Source organism: Cyanistes caeruleus, chromosome 1 (assembly GCF_971803275.1).
Source record: "Cyanistes caeruleus chromosome 1, bCyaCae1.hap1.1, whole genome shotgun sequence".
Lineage (NCBI taxonomy): Eukaryota > Metazoa > Chordata > Aves > Passeriformes > Paridae > Cyanistes > Cyanistes caeruleus.
Window position 1 is genome coordinate 82331210 of NC_141701.1, and position 18375 is coordinate 82349584.

Consider the following 18375-nt stretch of genomic DNA (forward strand, 5'->3'; position numbering starts at 1 on the left):
CTGACAAATAGTATTAAGAAATAACGAGGAAGACACATTCTACCTTTTTCTCCTATCCCCTTTTCTTGCAATTTTCAAAGCAGTTTTAATCTCAGAGACTTTGTGGTTACTCCATACAAAGGAACTTCTTCTACCCCAATCAAATTATATGGTGGAAGTGTGCAATATTGTGTATGATAGACAAATCCTATGGAACAAGAGGGAAAACAACCTTGTAGCGACATTGCTTTTTTTAGTCTCAAACAAAATACACTCTTGACAGGAATGATTCCTTGTAATTTATTGTAGGATAGCTCAACAGTAGCAATTTGTCATGCGTAGTTATGTAATTTGATGGGTTCATTTCTTAAATGAATTATGGATTATGGATTACCTCTGTATATCAACAACAGAGCTGCATCTTTTATGTAAATATTCCCTCAACTTTTCCTTCCTCTTCCAATCCATTTTCCGTCATACAGAGATGACTTTTTTCCATCTAATCTTTCAACTAATAAGGTGTTTAATAATTTAGCAACCTAAAAAATGAGCATATTTCAAAGGAGTTAGTATCAATGGTAGTGTAAGAGCCTCAGGCTACAAAAAAGTGGATGAGGTTACCAAAGTTTTAGAGTCAGGATCCCAACTGTCTTTCTGCTTCAGGCAGCTATTTTATTAAAGTTGGTATTAAACAACACTGCCTAAGGTCTGATTAACAATTTATGACTTCCTAAGAAGGATTAACAGAAGCCTATCATTTTTATATTTAAATCTTGATTTGCATCTAAGAGAAATCATACCCAGGTTTATATTTTCATTATTTATTATTTTTATTATTATTATTGCTGTCTCTCAAATGTTGCTTATGTGAATATTGAAGGCACCAATTCGTTGTGCTGATCTGTTGGTACTTTATCCCCTCACATGTGTCAGAGGGACAACTTGCTTCTTGCATCCTGTGATGGGCTGGATTCTGCAAAAGTGATGGCTTTTTGTCCCGTTCTGGACTCAGTTGATCTTGACTGTCCCTGAAGTTGGGACAGAGGGTAATCTGCAGTTGGCAGTCAGGCTGAGACCTGCAAGACCAGGAGTTGAATGTCGTCCAGCTAACATTACTTTGGGGAATAAAATCCGGATGTACAGGACTAATACCTGACATACCTTCCCCGTGGGGAATTTCCCTGTTTGACATTTACTTTGTGCAACCAGTAGCAATTCTGTCTCAGTGTCTCAGTTTTCTACAAGCCTCCCAGTCCTGCTTACGAGGTTGCTTCTGGCCCATCTCCGCTAGGAGAGGAGCAGAGGGCGAGTCTGCTGCTGTGTTCTGGGACGTAACAGAGCAGGAGCTGTTGCTCTTTGCGCTTACAGAGGCAGCCCAGGAAGCAGCATGCTACCAGGTGGGAAAAGCATGAGAAGTAGATACCAAAATCTGCTGGCCAAACTTTGCTCACTCTCCTGTACAAGGAATCAAGCCAAAGACGTGCAGCTTAATGGAACATAGTGGAATTTATTCTACTTCTGGCTAAGATATTTTTCATTATTTTTGTTTTAATGTTCAAATAGAAAATAATAACAATGGCCTGTTCTGCTACCTCTTTTCAAACTGTCCTAATTCCCCCACTGACTGTCTTTCCCAAGTTCAGCTGCTGAAGAAAGTCATGTGGCTTTTTTTTTTTGGCTTTTTTTTTTTTCCCCTTGTGTATTTCCATTTCTGATACTCTTCAGTGAATTTAACACTCATTTCACTAAGGGCTGGATGTGGTGGTCATAGTGTGTAGAGCTAAAGGAAAAGATTGTCAGCTAGGGGCTATGAGCTCTACTGGGTCACAGCAAGGGAGACATTATTTTTTCTGAGCTTCTCTAGTCAGTAAAATACTATAGGTTCTGAAGAAATGTTGATATTTAAGGATCTTTACTACTTTATTTGAACTCTCAGTGTGTCCATGGTTTTCCTTATAATCAATAGCATGGTTTTTAAGTTTAAAAATACTAGAGCCATAATCTGAAAACTGCTGGTTCTCCAGAGGAAAAACCAGCATTACCACATTCAGAGAAAGATTTCTCATTTTCTTGGCTTTTCAGGATGTGCTAAACTGAATTTAAGTTTCAAGGCTGCATTCACATTTCAATAATCTGCTGTTAGAAAGACTCCAAGAACTGCAGTCAGAATATTTTCTTGTGACACTTGTCTTCAGCCTGTGCTTGTGGGTCATTATTGACAGAGGGATTTAAACAAATGCTCAAAAGATTGTGCTGAATCAGGGAGCAGTACCTGTGAAGAATAAGCCCTTTAGATGCTGGATTAACAACATTCAAGGTTTCTAGTTTATTCTTCAGCTCTGACTAAAATTTTATCCAGTCATATTCTCAGTCAAAAGAGGACAAATGAATATTATTCCATTGACTTCCAAGGAACTGTAATGATAAATATGTGCTGAAAAAACAGACCAAGGAAGCAGAAGAAAATGCATGAATAAATTATCAACAGTGGACATGCCCAGGAATTTAGAGCAGTCAGCTCTACCCACTTTCTTGTCTCTCTCTTACTAAAAAATCCTCGGCCATGTATCCAGAGAGCAGGAGCAATATCATGGGACTTCTGTGGCCAGAGACACAGAAATCAACAGTGCAAGTGGATAGTTCATACTTAATCTGTACAGTGAATTAGTTATCAAAACTATTCTACAGCAACACATTCATTTGTATGACATTAATGTCCACAGGTCCTAATTGTGGGAAGCAGTGCTCTAACCTAATAGAGTCCCAGCTGGCAAGTATGTTCAGAGAAATCAGTCTTAGCTGCAGGATTATTTGACCAAAATATGGCTAACTTCACAGGAAATCATATTATAAGAGAGTGGTTAAGTGAGTTCTATCCTATAATAGATGTGTAAGTTAAACGTGTCAGCTACGCTTTTGTCCAATTAAAGCATACTTATTAAAAAAGATAGCTGAATACCTGCTGTATTGTGATTCATTCTGTAGCCACTGGAATGGTTTTAAAGTCTTCTGTGCACAGAATTTGCAGGTGAGGTCAGTGTGATTTTTCACTCACAAAAATGGCTTCCTGGTTCCCTTAAATGAAATCAGAAATAGAAAAAAGCCCAGGTGTGACCATAACATACAATAATGTCTTATGTGAAGGAACAGCATGGTATCAGGCATAACACGGAATATCACAATTCTTTAAAGAAAATAACAGAAAGAAGTAAGAAATAAAAAGTGAGGTACAAAACATTTGCTGGGAATCACAGGAGACCATACCAACTTCAGTTGTCTTCAGGATAAATTTTGCTCTGAGAATGACACATCCTTCCCCTGTATTCGTAGATAGGAGTGTTGCCAGGAAAATAACCCCTTCTTTGAGCTTTGATTTTCATTTTATTCCTATTCTGTGACTACACTGTCAGAACTACATAAGCTGTTCAACCTTGGTCAATAGCTATTTTGTGGTTATCCCAGGTTGCTTTCTGCAGCAAGGTTAACAGAGTTTGGAGGGAAAGGTTGTCTGTGTCATCACAGTTTGCAGATATGGATATGGTGTATCCATAAAAAGAACTGCAAGGTGAAAACAGTCTGTCAGGACCTGTAAACATCTCTCAACATCTGCTTTTGGAGGCTCATTACTCGCTGATTTCCACCACACGCCAGTGCTCTAAAACGTTCTCATGTGTACATCCTTTCTGGGAGAACACGTGAATAGGCTTGCAGTGTCAGCTAGCCTGAATCCAAACGTAAGGCCAACTACCTTCCCACTTAGGAAGTTTCACAACTGGTCTCATCTTGACATGACTGAATGAGGGAAATATATAAAGTTGTGATCTCTTAACATCTGCTCCTGCCTTATTTTCTGAATCTTCAGAACGAGCAGACACCCAACCCTGCATTCACACACCCAGCTTTAAATGGGTTGCTGGTATTCTGCACTTTGCTGCTTGAGTCTTTCTGCGGCTTCAACCCAGCTATGAAATGTGTCCCTTCAGGTTAGCTTGCATAAACATAAAGCCCCAAATTAGCATTGCAAGCAACCATTGCCCTCAAAAACCAGTAGTTTTTCTGTCCTCAGTGCATATTTGCCATCTGCTAATGCATTAAAAAAAAAAAAAAGAAAAAAAATAATCTCGGCCAAGTCCTTAATTTGGAGTAAATCCATGTCTAACTCTAGTAACTTTAAGGAACTGTCATTGCCTTTACCAGCTAATGAGGAGGCTTCTGCGGCTGCAAAGCAGAGGATGCTTTGGAGCATTAGGGCTATGCATTGTTTCTGCCTGCCTGAAAGGATGCCAAAAAGATGGAATACATTTACAGGAGGCAGCCTTCTGGTTATCCACTGTGCAGAATGGGGTGTGTACCTATACACTGCAAGTCTTCTGTACTGCTTGGCTCTAGGCACAGCTCACATACCTATGTGATATAAATACTCAGCTTTGCTTTCTCAGCTCTAACCCTTCCCATGCAAAGTCAGAAGCGTGGACACTGTGCCAAAAATAGGATGCTGAATCCTAGCTCCTTGCAGAAATGATCTCTTTAAAAGCCACAAGCAAAGAGGGAAAATGATCTGGAACCATCTCACCTTGTAAAGGATATTTTGGTTGTCTAGTGACTTTTTTTCTTCTATGAGGAAAAAAAGCCCCAAACACAATTAAAAGATTAATATTATAGCACCAGTTCCCGTAGACACAGTAATGAGCATTTTACCCAGAGTCCTGCTCAGGACAGTGTGTGACTGTCTGGCTTGTGCTACACCATTACTATTCAGGCCACTGGCACTGGGAAAAAAAATACACAATGTCAACACAAGAAATGTAGAAGGACAAGAATTTATAGAGAATATGATTGTATTTTACATCTAAAATTCTGTCTATTTTCAAAAAGAAAAAGAGAGACTCCTAGAATTATTTTTTTTTTCCCCACAGTATGGTGGGTTGACAAATCACTTTGGAGGAGCAATACTTTTGGACAGAATAAGATCCCCTCCAAAAGTTTTTTGTACAATCCTACCTGGACAAGGTAGAGCAGTAGGAGTGTTTTAAAAGGTCTCACAAGAAATTCTGCATCTTTATTTCACAGCTCACCCTCACATGCCTGTCTCTTTTGATAAAGTGTTACTCTGCAATTGAGAGTACCTGGCGTGCTGGCTAGTGTCACACATATTTCAGTATGTTGATACCAATGTAGCTGTTATTCCGCAGGGGATTGGCAATCAAATGGGTGTTTGAAAGCCCTCTACCTTCAAGGCCCCTACTCGAACCCCATCTAGAGCAGATGCCAGCAGTCAAAAGCACCATTAGTACCACCTAATGGCTCTTCACAGGACTGTGTAAGCAAAACAAGTATTTTATTCCCTTTCATACAGAAAGAAAAGATAAATAGTAGTGGGTTGTACTAATAGCATCATCTGTTGAGAACTTCAGTGGCACTGGCCCATGAACTAGAAGCAGAAGTTGTATGGAGCACTTAGCACTGCCAAGTGATATCTAGGCTCCTTGGTGAGGTGAGCTGAACAAACTCTTACAGCTGCTGTTTATCCATTATCTGTTCTGTGGTCTAATAAACCTTCAGCCTCTGAAGCTGATAGTGTCTACACTGCAGAAACACTGCACCAATAAAAAGATTTAAAAGGGAAAAAAAAAGTGCATTCTGAGGTAGCTGACTTACCATGAGAAAATGTCCTGTGCTTTTGGGCCCCTGAGTTACTCAAAGAGTAACTGTGTTTGGCCTGTATTTTCTCATATCTGCAGAGAACTACAGGGGAGTCTCTAATCTCAGGGTGGAATTCACTCGTCTCACATTGTAGTCACACAGTGAAAGATCTGCAGTATATAAATATATACCTGATGCATTCAGGCTACGTTTTTAAATTGTAGAACTTTGACTTGTGAACATCTCCTCTTATGGAGGAGGAACAGGAAAGGAGCACAAAAGATACAGTTTTGCAACCACCCATTAAAGATACCACTTTTTAAAGAAGGAATTGGATAACTCGAGGTTTGAGTGTCAGTGCCCTTCCTTTCATGAGTGATCTCATGCTGAGTTCAATTTTTTTTCCCCCCTAAAGTACATTTTATCACTGCCTTTTAAGGGCTTTATACCCCAGAGCAGATCACTTGCAAGTTTACAATGGAAAATTATTTCATGAAGCTGTTGATGACTCATTGGAATAGGTATTTGCAGACCTGGACACTGGAGTCTGAAGACTGTCTGAGTGCACAAGCTTTTTAGATATGCACCCTAACAGAAGCACAGGCATGTAAAAAAAAAATAAATTATATGGCATGTAATTGTAAATAGAACTGATTCCTGCCCTCACACAAATAAATAGGTGTGTATACAACTAGAATGCATGTATCTATTCATCCCATACAGACATCTTTTTCTTCTGCTTAAATCCAAGTCTGATCTAAAACTCAACCTTAAGTTTCAGTTAATCAAACAAGCACATCAGTATTCTTCCAAGGAAAAAGCAAAGCCAAACCCAAAGAAATTTATAACATGACATGATCCTGTTTTTTGTCATTTAGGTTGTCTGGCCAAATGACAAGACTTACAATCACTCTTAGTTAAATTGAATTATTGGTCCTTCCTCTCTGCTGGAGATCCCGGTGACATTTTCAGTGGACTTCTATGAGTTTGCAAGGTTGAGTTTTCATCTCATAGATTTTAAGGAAATGGTCAACTTATGTGACTAGAATTAATTAATATTTTATATTTTAGGGTTTTGGTGCTGTTTGATTTTTCTGAAGATGTATTGTGTATGTTACTCCTTGTTGTCCACTCTTAGCATTGATTTCCTTAAAAGTCTGACCTATTAAGGTAAGGATGTTATTACACATGGATTTTACTAAAAAAGTTGAAAGTGTAGCTCTTGCATGTAAAGAAGGCCTTGAAAACATGAAGTCTATACTGAAGGGAAAAAAATATAAAAGACCAATCTTAAGCCATCCAGCTAACGATTAATTTGGAGACTTGGGGTTGGCGATGCAGTGAATTTAATTGCAAACATTTATAGCTTCCTTGCTAACTAGTTGTTTACTACATTACCAGCAAACTTATCTCTCAGCTTTCTGGAGCAAAGCATATTTCAGGACTCCACTTTTCCATTCCTGTGGTCTCACTAGTTCACACATGTGCAGCCTGGTGAAAGGCATTGGATTCCTTTGTCACAAGTAGCTAAATAAAACAGAAATGTATTAAGTAAAGGTGAATGATAATGACTGTAACACTTAACACTTGCATGTTCCTCTGTGTCCAAGAGCTTCATAAGCAGGAACTAATTACAATACATTCAGTAATAGTGGTGTGTTCAAAGAGATGCTAAACTGTGCTCTTCTTGAAATAAACTGCTGTGCTGGGAAAGGAAATCACTAGATTACAAGATAGAAGGCAGCATTTTTAGGATAATCCCTCTGTAGCCTCATGCACCCAGGTCCCTTCCATGAGATGGCACACATCCACATTTCCCTACTAACACCTACTCCGCAGAGATTTGTACCTTGCCTGCATTGCCTTTGCTTCAGCTTTGTTGGTGCAAAGGGGCTGCAGGGCTACAGGAACTTCTGCCTTTGTCTGTTTTTGATAGGACACAGAAAAAGGATTGGGAAAACATTTTTTAATGGCCACGGCTTTAAAGAAAGCTGACTAACCCCTAAAGCATTTTCAGTTACATATTGCAGAGCAAGACAAAAAAAAAAAAATCTCTCTGCTGCTCTGCTGTACTGCTATAGCAGAGTCATCCTGTGTTTTCTCCTTGAAGTATGTGATGTCACCAAAAATTGATTGCTTGGGCAAAAAGAAATAGGATTGCAGGGAAAAAACAGATTTGTTATGCTAACCTGATTATAGCTTCAGGTAATAGATAACCTTATGCTTTATCCTGTGGGGAAAAAAGATAGCTTTTTTAAACACTTAAAAATTTCCCATTTTTAATGAGGTGTCTAGAAACAAAATAAAAAAGGCTTTTTTTTTTTTTTTTTTGCTTACTTGTAAAAAACCTTCAAGGGACAATTCACATTTCAATATAATCTTTTTTTAACTTTAGCCAGTAACCCTTTCCAGGAATTAAGTCCACTGCATGGGAGAGGTGGTGGCAGATACTTTGTAAGGGGTAACTAAATTGTGCATGTTGCACTTTCTCAGTACTGAACTCCAGGCTCTGTGCAGCTGCCCTGGAGCTGCTCCTTGGGCTCCAGGACATGGTGATGCAATTTCCGTGGCACCTCAGGGACCAAAGTCATGTTCGATAAGAGGGGCCCTACAAAGTTTTAGGCATTAAATTAACTTTGGAAATGAACAGGAGTTTCTGTTGTTTTGGCCATGCTCCCAAACAACATGTTCATGGCATTTCTGAGCTTGTCCAGCACACATCACTGCAGGCAATTTTGCTTTTCCTTGTAAGGGATGGTGTGGAGATGAGTTTTGCTATCCATGGATGCTTCAGGCATGGATGTTCTTAAAAAAATATACAGCCACTAAACAGCAGTGGTGGGTATCTTGGTTACTGGAAATGTCCAGGGTTATGGAAGAGCACCCACCCCCAACTTTAGTTTCTTGACATTAAAAATTGATCTTGAAATATCAGCCCTGTAAAATCCATTGATCACTCCTTCTAATGCAAGAGACAAGGAATTCCTGAACCTCTTCAGTGTTTATAATACAGATTTAATGAAGGTGGATGTTGCAACTTACATGGGTGGTAACAGCTTGGGTTGTATTCTTTCTGCTTCTCGTTCTTAAAGCAGCATTCAATGGCTGTTTCCCTGAGCTAAGATGCTGAATGTCTTTTGCTCCTCTCAGCTTTCTAAAAATTAAGTGTAATTCAACTCCTGTGAATGATAGCCTGCAGATAACAACCTAGCCAAAATTCCAACTGGATCTCATTTAAAGAGGTCATTATTCCTTTTAATTAAAGAAAAAATAGGAAGTTGGTCCTTTCATATTGGCAAGGAGTATGAATAATTTTCTCATTGATCTATGTTCAGTAAATCCTATAACTTACATGAATTCTAAAAGCCATTTTAAAGGTATTACAACGCAATTTTTCAACAAATAACATACATGCTGAAACCTTATCCTTTTTACATATTTTTTGTTTTGGGGGTTTGTTTTTTGTTTCGTTGTTTTTTGGTTGTTTTTTTTTTTAAAAAAAAAAAGCCTCCTTAAACCAGTATCTATTTGACCTGAGCCATCATGGTTATCAAAGCACTAAAAACATGGAGGTTATTAGATTATTGCATGAGCTAGCATAGCTCATGATCTATTTAACTAGAAGTTAATTTTCTAAAATGCTGATTTAGGTAAACAACAGCAAACAGAAGGTGTTTACACTCAGACAAGAGTAATACATTAAAAAGAAAAAAAAAACCCAACAAAACAGGGTCAAAAGCAAACAAACAAAAAAATCCCCAGCTACCCAAATAGACTGTGGAAAATGGAAATGATTAAAAAAAAAATCTCTGATCAAAAAAAACATCTGCATGCTAATCCTGGTGTTTTCAAGTGGAACAACAGAGTAAGAGGAAAAAACCCACACATTTAAAAAGAAATGTGAGAAGCAAACAAAAATATAATGATGAATGGAAAAATAAGACCAAGTCAGAAAAATTCAGAGAAAGAAACAGATTGAATCTGCGTGTTCCTTCACAATAGAGCTTCTGCTGGTGTGCCTGCATATTCAGCAGTGTGAATATTATAATTAAAGAATGTCAGCTCAAGCAAAATGTTTTAAAACCTTCCTATTAATAAGCAGATAAACTGCTTAAAAATACTGATTACATTAGGAAAAAAGGGAAGTGTTTGGGTTTTATGTTTCCATTCCTTTCATCTGCTAGAATACATTTAAATAGCAGATGTCTCTCCCAGGCAATGTTTGATAGCGGTAGTGTTGATTTTGATGCCGAGGTGATAAGACCATCTTTGCGGAGGGGCTGAGCGCTGTACTGCAGATCCCGGCGCCGGCTGGTACCTGTGCAAGGGGCCGGGCAGAGACCCCCCAGCCCGTCAGCAGGATGGATGGGGCGCTGGTCCGGCGGGGCTGCTGGCAGCGCCGGGGAGGGCTGGGCGCTCTTGGCTGCGCAGCCCCATGGGCTGGCCCTTACGGGTGCTGCAGACAAGGAAGGAGCACGGCTGCTGGGGAGGGCAGGCAGCGCCTTATCCCGGGCTGGGAGCCGGGCAGGAACGCGTCACTGCGAGCTCCCCGGCGCTGGGAGCTGCGGGTGCGAGGTCAATGCAAATCTCTCTCATCTCAGGAGTTCGGGAATTTTTTCTCCAACCGCGTTGCAATTCAAGTCGCTGCTGCTTTTTGTGCTGGCAAGGCAAAGCTATGAAGGTCCCGGAAGAGCTCAAAAAAAAAAATTAATTTAAGCTAGAATGAGAATTAACTCTGGTGCCTGCAAGTTAGCCTAGGCAAGCCCAATCTTGTAAATAGTTGCACACATAGATAGAGACACAGATAGTCTGAAGCCCTTGCATGTATAGCCAGTTGCTTATCATTCAGAGATTTAAGGAAGATTTAATCATTACATGCAATGATCTCAAGGAAGACCATGATGACAATGTAGCTTAAATCTATACCTTTTTATGTCTCTTTAAGATATTATTGCAACACAAACAATTCAAAGTTGGCTGAACTGTGAAAAAATAGCAGTTGAAAAATGCTGCTGATGTATATATTCATCCTAGGCTCGAAGGAAAACATTTGTCATTTGGAAAGCCACTCTGAGCTTGCCTTTTTAGCACCCAAAAGTATCAGAGTACCTTAAGGTCTTTGTCAGGTTCTGCATGTGAGGCTGCAATGCACTTTTTTCCCCTATTGTGACCAAGTTCTGTGTTGTGAGCAAGACAGTTTACCTGAGGTGTCATTACAAAGCGTGAGAAAATTGTCATCATAAATCATCAGTGTGAAAATAAAGACAGCCTCTTGGATTGCAGGATTTCTTCCAAAATTTTCTCCTAGCTATGAGGAGAACTGTAAGCTAGCACTAGGTTTCAGTCTTTTTTAGTTGCTAGTGCTGTTCTGCATTTCCAGGTTTCCAGAGAGTCGCCATGGCAGTTACACTGTTAACCCAACCTTGAAGAGCAAATAACAGCACCAGCAACAGCCTGGTTATGAGTCTGTAAACATTACCTCATCCATTTCAGAGAAATTTTAACACTCTTCCCCATTCCAGACAATGACATACAAACTGCCCATTCTAGTCTCAAGTGTCAAAACTTAAATATTATTAAAAAAAAGCTAATATTTAGAAATACAGAGCAATAAAAATGCACATAATCACAGTCTAGTGACACCCTGATTAGGCACTTTTAGAGTCAAAGACAAAACTAAATAATTGTTTCTCACTGTGTAGTGTATTTAACTTTCTTTCATACAGAAATCTCAACAAAAACGATGGAAGTTCAGAGTTTGGCAGATGAGTAGAAAGGAATGCACTCCACTACACATTTGTGTAGCAGAGCTATGCAATGCAATATGATGCACATCTAGATGAACAAAAGCTTCACATTTAATGGGTAGGATTTGGAGAGAACAGTGTTTAGCAATGTCAGTTCTGAGCATAATTTTCCCTTCTCATCCTTTCATCCAGTCGTTGCCTTTCCATGCTCTAGCAGTTTTATGGTTTTGTATCAGAAATTTATTTACCTCATGTTCACAGCAAGTCTCTCTTTCTTCTAGTTTGGTCATCACTGTTTTGGTCACCATTTCTTGCTGTGTGCTATTCTGTTTTAGACTGTGCAATTAGAAATGCTTAATTTGCCCCAGTGTCCTATGTCAGGGAAAAAACCAAGATTTTACCTGTATTAAGCTCCCACAAATATTTCACTTCATGCTAATTTCCCTGCTTCCAGCTGAGCTGTTCAAAATGCTAAAAAAAACCTTTTTTGTCACAGTTAGTTTACTGGGAAACGGTGTCAAGATTAGCTGTTTGTAGTTCAAAATGTGTATCAGTGAAGGAGATGGGGGGGTTTTGCTTGTTTGTTTGTGGTTTTTTTGTTTGTTTGTTTGTTTTACACTGGCGATCCTTTCCCTTTTACTCTCACATGGTTTGCCGGTAGCCCATCAAAGCACGGATTTAATTGTTTTTTTCCCCAGTGCCGGCGGGCCGAGCCCGAGGCCGAGGCCCGATGTAAGGCCTGGAGCTCCCCCGCGTGGCGGCCGCGGCCTGAGCCGGGCCCGGGAGTGGGGCCGGGCCCGGGAGTGGGGCCGGGCCCGGGAGTGGGGCCGGGCCCGGGAGTGGGGCCGGGCCCGCGCCTCCCGCCTGGGAATGCTGCACCATCCGTCGCAATTCCAGCCCTGCCATCATCAAACGCCAGCGGGCCTTGTTAAAAGCGCACCGAAGCGCCGCTTTTTTTTATCATTATTATTATTATTTAATTAAAATAAACCTTCTCTTTTCATTGTTTTCCGCCGTGCCTCGTCTTGCGAGGTTTTCTCCTAGAGCAGTGAGGAAAGGGAACTACTCCAGAGCGTAGTGAAGTCACGCTTTGGAGATGTGAACATCCCCTCGGGCTGTGCCTCTTCTCCAGCCGCGAGGGCCCTGCTACCACAGCCCGTAGGTGTGATCCAGGGATGTCGGGTGCCATGGCAATTGTAAGGTCACATCCCCTAACACAAGAGGAGCCTGCATGCACGGAGAGCTGATGGAGCAAACACAACACGGGCAGGTAGTGGGGAGCTGAAAATACCCCATCGTTCCATTGAGCATGGACGAGGGTGGCACTCAGCCGTGGGACAGGACAGCAACAAGGAAGCGGCTTAAAAGGTTTTTGACACCGGCTGAATGTTGCCCTGCTGCTACCGGCAATTGCAAGTGATAGAGCACAGTATTAAGTCCTGTTCCTGGACAAACTCAAACTATTCTCCACTGACATGTAAATAAAGTGTGCTTTGTGGCTCAGTGTCACCTGCGTGGACCTCTCTGTGTTTGAGTGTGGGGACAAAGACTTTTCCATCTAAGGTCCTGTAACTGACCTGGTCTGAGCCCTGCAGAGGTGCCTCCAGCATCTGACTGCAGCCCGTGCCTGAGTGAGCTCCTGAGCCTATGTGTTGGGTCAGCCTGGCACACCTTGAGTAGTGAAGAGGGTACATTTGGCCCTTCTTCACCACTTACATTAGCAATGTGCAGGCCATGGAAGATGAATTTTTTTTTTTTTTTTTATATCAAACAGAAAAAAAAGAAAGTTAAGATGCACAAGTAGTCTCAAGAGCTGATACCATCAAACTCTTCATCGAGTTTTTCAGTGTTATTTTTAAAATGCATGTAACAAGGCAGCATACATTTACTTCGACACACTACTTCTTGCAGCTTCAATTTACAGCTGGCTAGCGTCATTTCAAAATCTTGGCTTTTGAATCACACATAAAGCTCAGAGCTTAGAGATTCTCCCTCAAACATCCCAACCTTTCTTCACTTTTTACTACCCCCAGTGAGAGTATTGAAGGAGCGCTATATCATGCTCAGTACATTATGCCCATGTTCAGAGTCAAAGTGCAGTAATATGGACACAATTTTGTCTACCCATTTCTATGTGATAGTTTCTTTAACAGCTTGTTAAAGCACTGATGCAATTGAGTTGCATTAACAGGGACTGAAAATGGGTTAACAGTTTAATGAATGAAAGATCAAATACCAAAAAAAAAGCCCAGCCTCCAGCCAGCTAGGTCTGAAATATCAATCTTTGGCTTTAAATGATTCTTCTATTGTTACTCCCTTTCCACATTCAGACCTTGTTTGCATTACTGCAGATTTGTACCATTCATGTAGTATGAATCTGCCCTCAGTCAGCCCTGGAATGCTTATCCCAAAATAGGTGAATTCTCAGACTGAGCAGAGCATTCCTAGCAATTTTTGTATTACCTCCCTGCAGAGAGTGTAAGTCAGGACTTGGTCTAAAATGTCCTTTATCACCCTGTTGAATCCCTGCTGTGTTTAGCAGCTGGCACAACTTAAAATAGCCTTCAGACTACACTAAATATTGCTGAATTTCTAGCGTACTTTCTAGTGCTATGTTCCCATAGCACTAGAAGGAATAATTTGGGACACCGAGTCCAGCTCTTCCTTATGCGCAAGTCTCCACATAGTACACGTTTAGTTTGTGGGAGTGCGCAGCACGGATCACCCTTCATTACATCCTGTAATCCACCTGAGACCTGAAGTACAAGTTGCAGAAGCAGTTTTAAAATGGCAGAAACATTGCAGTAAAGGAAAGGAAGTGATCAAGGGTATGACCTGGCAGAAACTGACAGAGAACTAGTAGATATAAGGATGTCATAAAACCACCTTTAACCTTAACTTTGCTCCCCAAGCCGCTCTTAGACCACAATTTGGCATGAGTCAGGCTCTTCTATACTGCTTTTGTGCAGTTCTAACTTTGTAATCCTTTCTAGAAGTCCAAGGCATTGACAAGAAGATTTGTGGGACTCATTTTGAAGCCAGAATGCTTCGCAACCGTGTAGGAGTTTGTACTGTGTGGTTTCTGCTGAATCATGTAACGTCGTACTGGAGAGCTGAAAAATGCATGATAAAATAGGTTGGTTTGATATTGGCCAAAAGCAAGATCTTTTTCACCATGGTGATATACTGCCCAAGTTGTACATCCTTGTCAAGATACTCCCTTCTGAAATACAGGAAATACATTGTTCTAATCTTTGAGATGTCAATAATGACTTAGGAGTGCATTCCCTCAAACTGTAACTATAGTTTTCTTACTTTCTTGCTACATTTCCACTAAAAGAAAAACAACACAGGCTTAGTTAATATCTGATTAATTTTTAGGGCCCACTGAGAAGGATTGTGATTCTTTCAGTCATTCTGGTTTCTTTTAATGAATAATTAAATATGTGAATGTGAATTGGATTCAGAAATTATTTTCAGGAGCTTGAATTTTACTTGCCAGCTTTTCTGTTGCTTATTAGTTCGATTGACAATGACATGTTATTGCTCACCCAATAAACTTCTGTGCAATACTGACACAGTGGCAGTGTTTTTTTCATTTCTCATTTTTCCCAAGAAAGGAGCAGTGCAAAAGCAATAACAATTTATCTTCTTCAGAAGTCTAGTTGTTTGCAAAAGTCTAGAAAAGTTTATGTCCTCATTTAGCAGTATGCCTACAGCTTTGTGTTGCAGTGGAGCCAAAATAGGCAAATGGAAAGACATGTTTAAGAGCACTAATAGAAATATGCCCAAGAAAATAGTCTCATCAGGGCACATATAGCTGTTAGAACTAGTGATAACAAGGGAAAGATCTTGAAATTTTCTGCTGTAGGAAATACAGCAACCAGAAGGTCTTAAGGAAAGACTAAAAAAAAAAACCTGTTAGCTGTATCTGTAACATGCAGGAATCCTGCCCCCGCTTCCATTTCCTTCTTTCCCTCATGTGCTTGCAATATGTTGTAAGGGTGCAAGTGTGAAAAAGAACACATACAGAGTTACTTGTAGGCAGTGCAGAGACACTTGTGGTTTTTCTTGGTGTATGTATTTATTTCTGATGGCCAAACATCGTAATATACCCATTTTCATGGGGTTAATTGGGCGATAGGGTTTGCATCTGATATGACTTTTTTCCCCCTGAAATCCTGCAGAGGTATTACAAGTTATTGGTCTCACTTGAGGTGGATCACTGGGACTTAATTTTCCCTGTAATCTAAATTACTTTACAGTGAAAGCACTCCTTATATATATTTTTATATGCCCATATACTGTCACCATTCACTCAAATAAAACCTTGTAAAAATCAGTTTTATAAGAATATGGATAATTTCCATATGGATATGGATTTGTTGGCTTTTGTAATAAAGCAAAAGGGCTTCTACTGCTTTGTTTGCTGGACAGGGAGCGAGCAGTGCAGTAGGATTTTATTAGGAGCGTTCTGACAAGTGCATATTGTTTCAGGTTGTATGGGCTCGGCTTGTCTTGCATGTTTGTGCAACTCTGTGGGATCAGAGACAAGCAACACGTGTCAGGTATCTGCGTTTCATTTGTTCTCATTCACATTGCTGTTATAATTCCTGCTGCGTTATAGTCTTACAGCTGCTTTGCAGAACCTTCCACTTCTCTAAGCTTTGTATCCCCATTCCCTAAATGTATAAATTCAGGGTATAGGAAATGTGGGGTTTTTTCATCTAACAGGAGTATGTACTGGAGGAACTGCTGCTACACGTAATCCTGCTAAACCCAACTTTGCTAGTGTCCAAAAAGGTGTGTGTGGACAAACAGTAAACTAGGAATGAGAATTCTCAGGGTCCCTGTAACTACTTTGGGGAAGTCCATAATACCTCAGATTTTTGGAGCTGAAAGAAGTCTGTAACTCTACCAGATGAGGCTCCCCACGTGGAAGGCAGATTATTTCCATAACAGCCTATTGCTGGGATCTTTGACCATTCCTCTAAATGCAGATCATCCACCAGATGCTGGCCACCTTCGGAGAAGAGACACCAGACTCCATCTGCCAAGTGCTCATTCTCACACTGCACAACAACTCTAGTCTTACATTCCATATATTTTTTTCAGTGCTTCAGGAGTTCAAATTCTGACTCAGGTTGAACTCTGCTATAATAAAATAGCCATGGCCCCGAAGTGTTATGATAATCAATCTTTTAACAAACCAGGTAGAAGTGCACAGATGTAGCAAATGCCACTGCACAGTGTGCTCTCCCGTTACCTGGAGGCGTTAGGCTGTACAGAGCATAATGTCAGCAAGCACTTGGTTAATTCAGCTCCTCCTCATCCTCAGTTCTACCTTTGTAAGTGGTACAATAGAGCTCTTATTTCTATTCTTTTCAGATTTTGTTACTATGTGTTTTGTAAAGTCAAACAAATAGGAAAATTAATGACAGCATGTGAATATAGCACAGAATAATGCTACTTAGGGACTGCTGTGCCCTTGTTTCCAATTAACCTTAGTGTTCATCATAGGTTGCAGCCAGCTGTATCTATCACAGTTACTTGGGTTGGGAGAAAACATCCATCATTATCACAGCCACACGGAGATATATACATTATTTTCCTAAAGCATCATAATCCTCCCCTTAACCAGAGAGGGCCTGGGATAGCTAGGAGGAAATGAAACACAATTTTCCCTCACATCTGCTTCAGCCTTTGGTATAATCAGCACCACATGCACTAGGCAAGGTCACAAACTTTGGCAATGTTCATCACAACATGCAATTTCTCTATTCTAGTGCCATTAACTGCTCAGCAACCTCTCTTTCTCCATCCCACTGTTTTTAATCTGCTGGAGCATTCCAAGCAGGAATGGGAGAGCTTACCTTACAGACCCATTTCCAGGATCACTGCCACACACCACACTTTGAGAAAGAACCAGTACCCCATTTTTTTCAGAGGAACAGGGAAAAAATCACAGTGGGATGCAATTTCAAGTTTGCTGGCCAGCCCCTGAATCTGTAAAGAGATTCTGATGATATCAGCATTGCAGCCATTGTAGTGTCTTCTCTGAGTAACATCCTGTTTGTAGGGACCTGTAGCTGACATATAGAGACAATGGGACCAAAAGCATATTTTTTTTTTCCTTTTATTTTTGAAAAGGTAGAGAGTCAGTGTTTTTATTACCCTCTGTTACAAAGCTGATTATTTGCAGGATAGTGTGATCAGTGATGCACTATTTCTGAAAGCCTCTTTGTTTAACCTGCATTGTTTTAACTGAATCTTTGTTCAAAACCTGTAGTTTGTTTGAAGCAGAAATGAAAGCAAAGCATACATCACTTGAGACAAGGATAGGAGGTTCTTGTGAATCTTGCCTAATACTATTGCCTAACACTATTTCTTATGGTGCTTTTTGTGCTTTAATTGCTTCCTTCATAGAAGCAAACCTTTTCTGAGCCACGTCCCTGTAGATGTGATGGGTTAGATGCACTCCTGTTGGCTTTGCCACCTCTCTCCTCCAGATATTCATTGTGCTCTCCTTCCATGGAGGGCCCTCCCTCCCCGTCTCACAAGGCAGCACACCACACTGCCTCACTGCCTGTGCCCAAGGGTCAGAGCACCCAACACCAGCCACTTGTTTTGAAGTTGTCCTTAGATCATACAGGGGAGTGTAAAAGTGAGTAAAAAACGTTATGAAATGTTGGCAAGATAGGCCACAGGTGCACAGAAGTAAAAAGATATCCAAGTCCCTGTCTTCCAAGCAGCAACATCAGCTCTAAATAGCTGTCTCTGTATGTATCCAGCTGACGAGCTGACAGATACTTCACAGCCCTCTGGCTGAGGATTTGGTTCTTATGCAAACCTATGACTTCAGATTGCATTCATGCAAGAGGATCTGGGATTTTTATAGAACCAGATGCATCTTTTGGCAGGAGGTGTATAAGCGTGTGTGTGTGGAGGGGGGCACATTCAAATTCAAATTCTCCTCTCCCTTCTCTTTCTCTGTAAGGGAAATTGT

The 18375-nt window shown here is 40.5% G+C and overlaps 1 protein-coding gene and 1 long non-coding RNA gene across 3 annotated transcripts in view; one reads left to right on the top strand and one right to left on the bottom strand.

The window, feature by feature from the left end:
- The window catches only part of LOC111923875 (cadherin-6), a 103174-nt gene that overhangs the window by 10576 nt on the left and 74223 nt on the right, over positions 1–18375 (top strand). The window contains exon 2 of one of the 2 annotated variants that reach the window (XM_086898958.1): positions 15867–15937. The exons of the other annotated variant lie outside the window; for it this stretch is intronic. The gene's annotated coding sequence lies outside the window, so the exon portion shown is untranslated. The remainder of the gene's footprint in view (positions 1–15866; positions 15938–18375) is intronic. 2 annotated transcript variants of the gene reach the window in all.
- LOC111923876 (uncharacterized) lies at positions 968–12150 on the bottom strand. The gene is made up of 4 exons (XR_015289640.1): positions 8665–12150; positions 7021–7149; positions 2939–3054; positions 968–1055 (listed from the first exon to the last, which is right to left on the bottom strand). It is a non-coding gene; the product is annotated as an uncharacterized LOC111923876 (long non-coding RNA).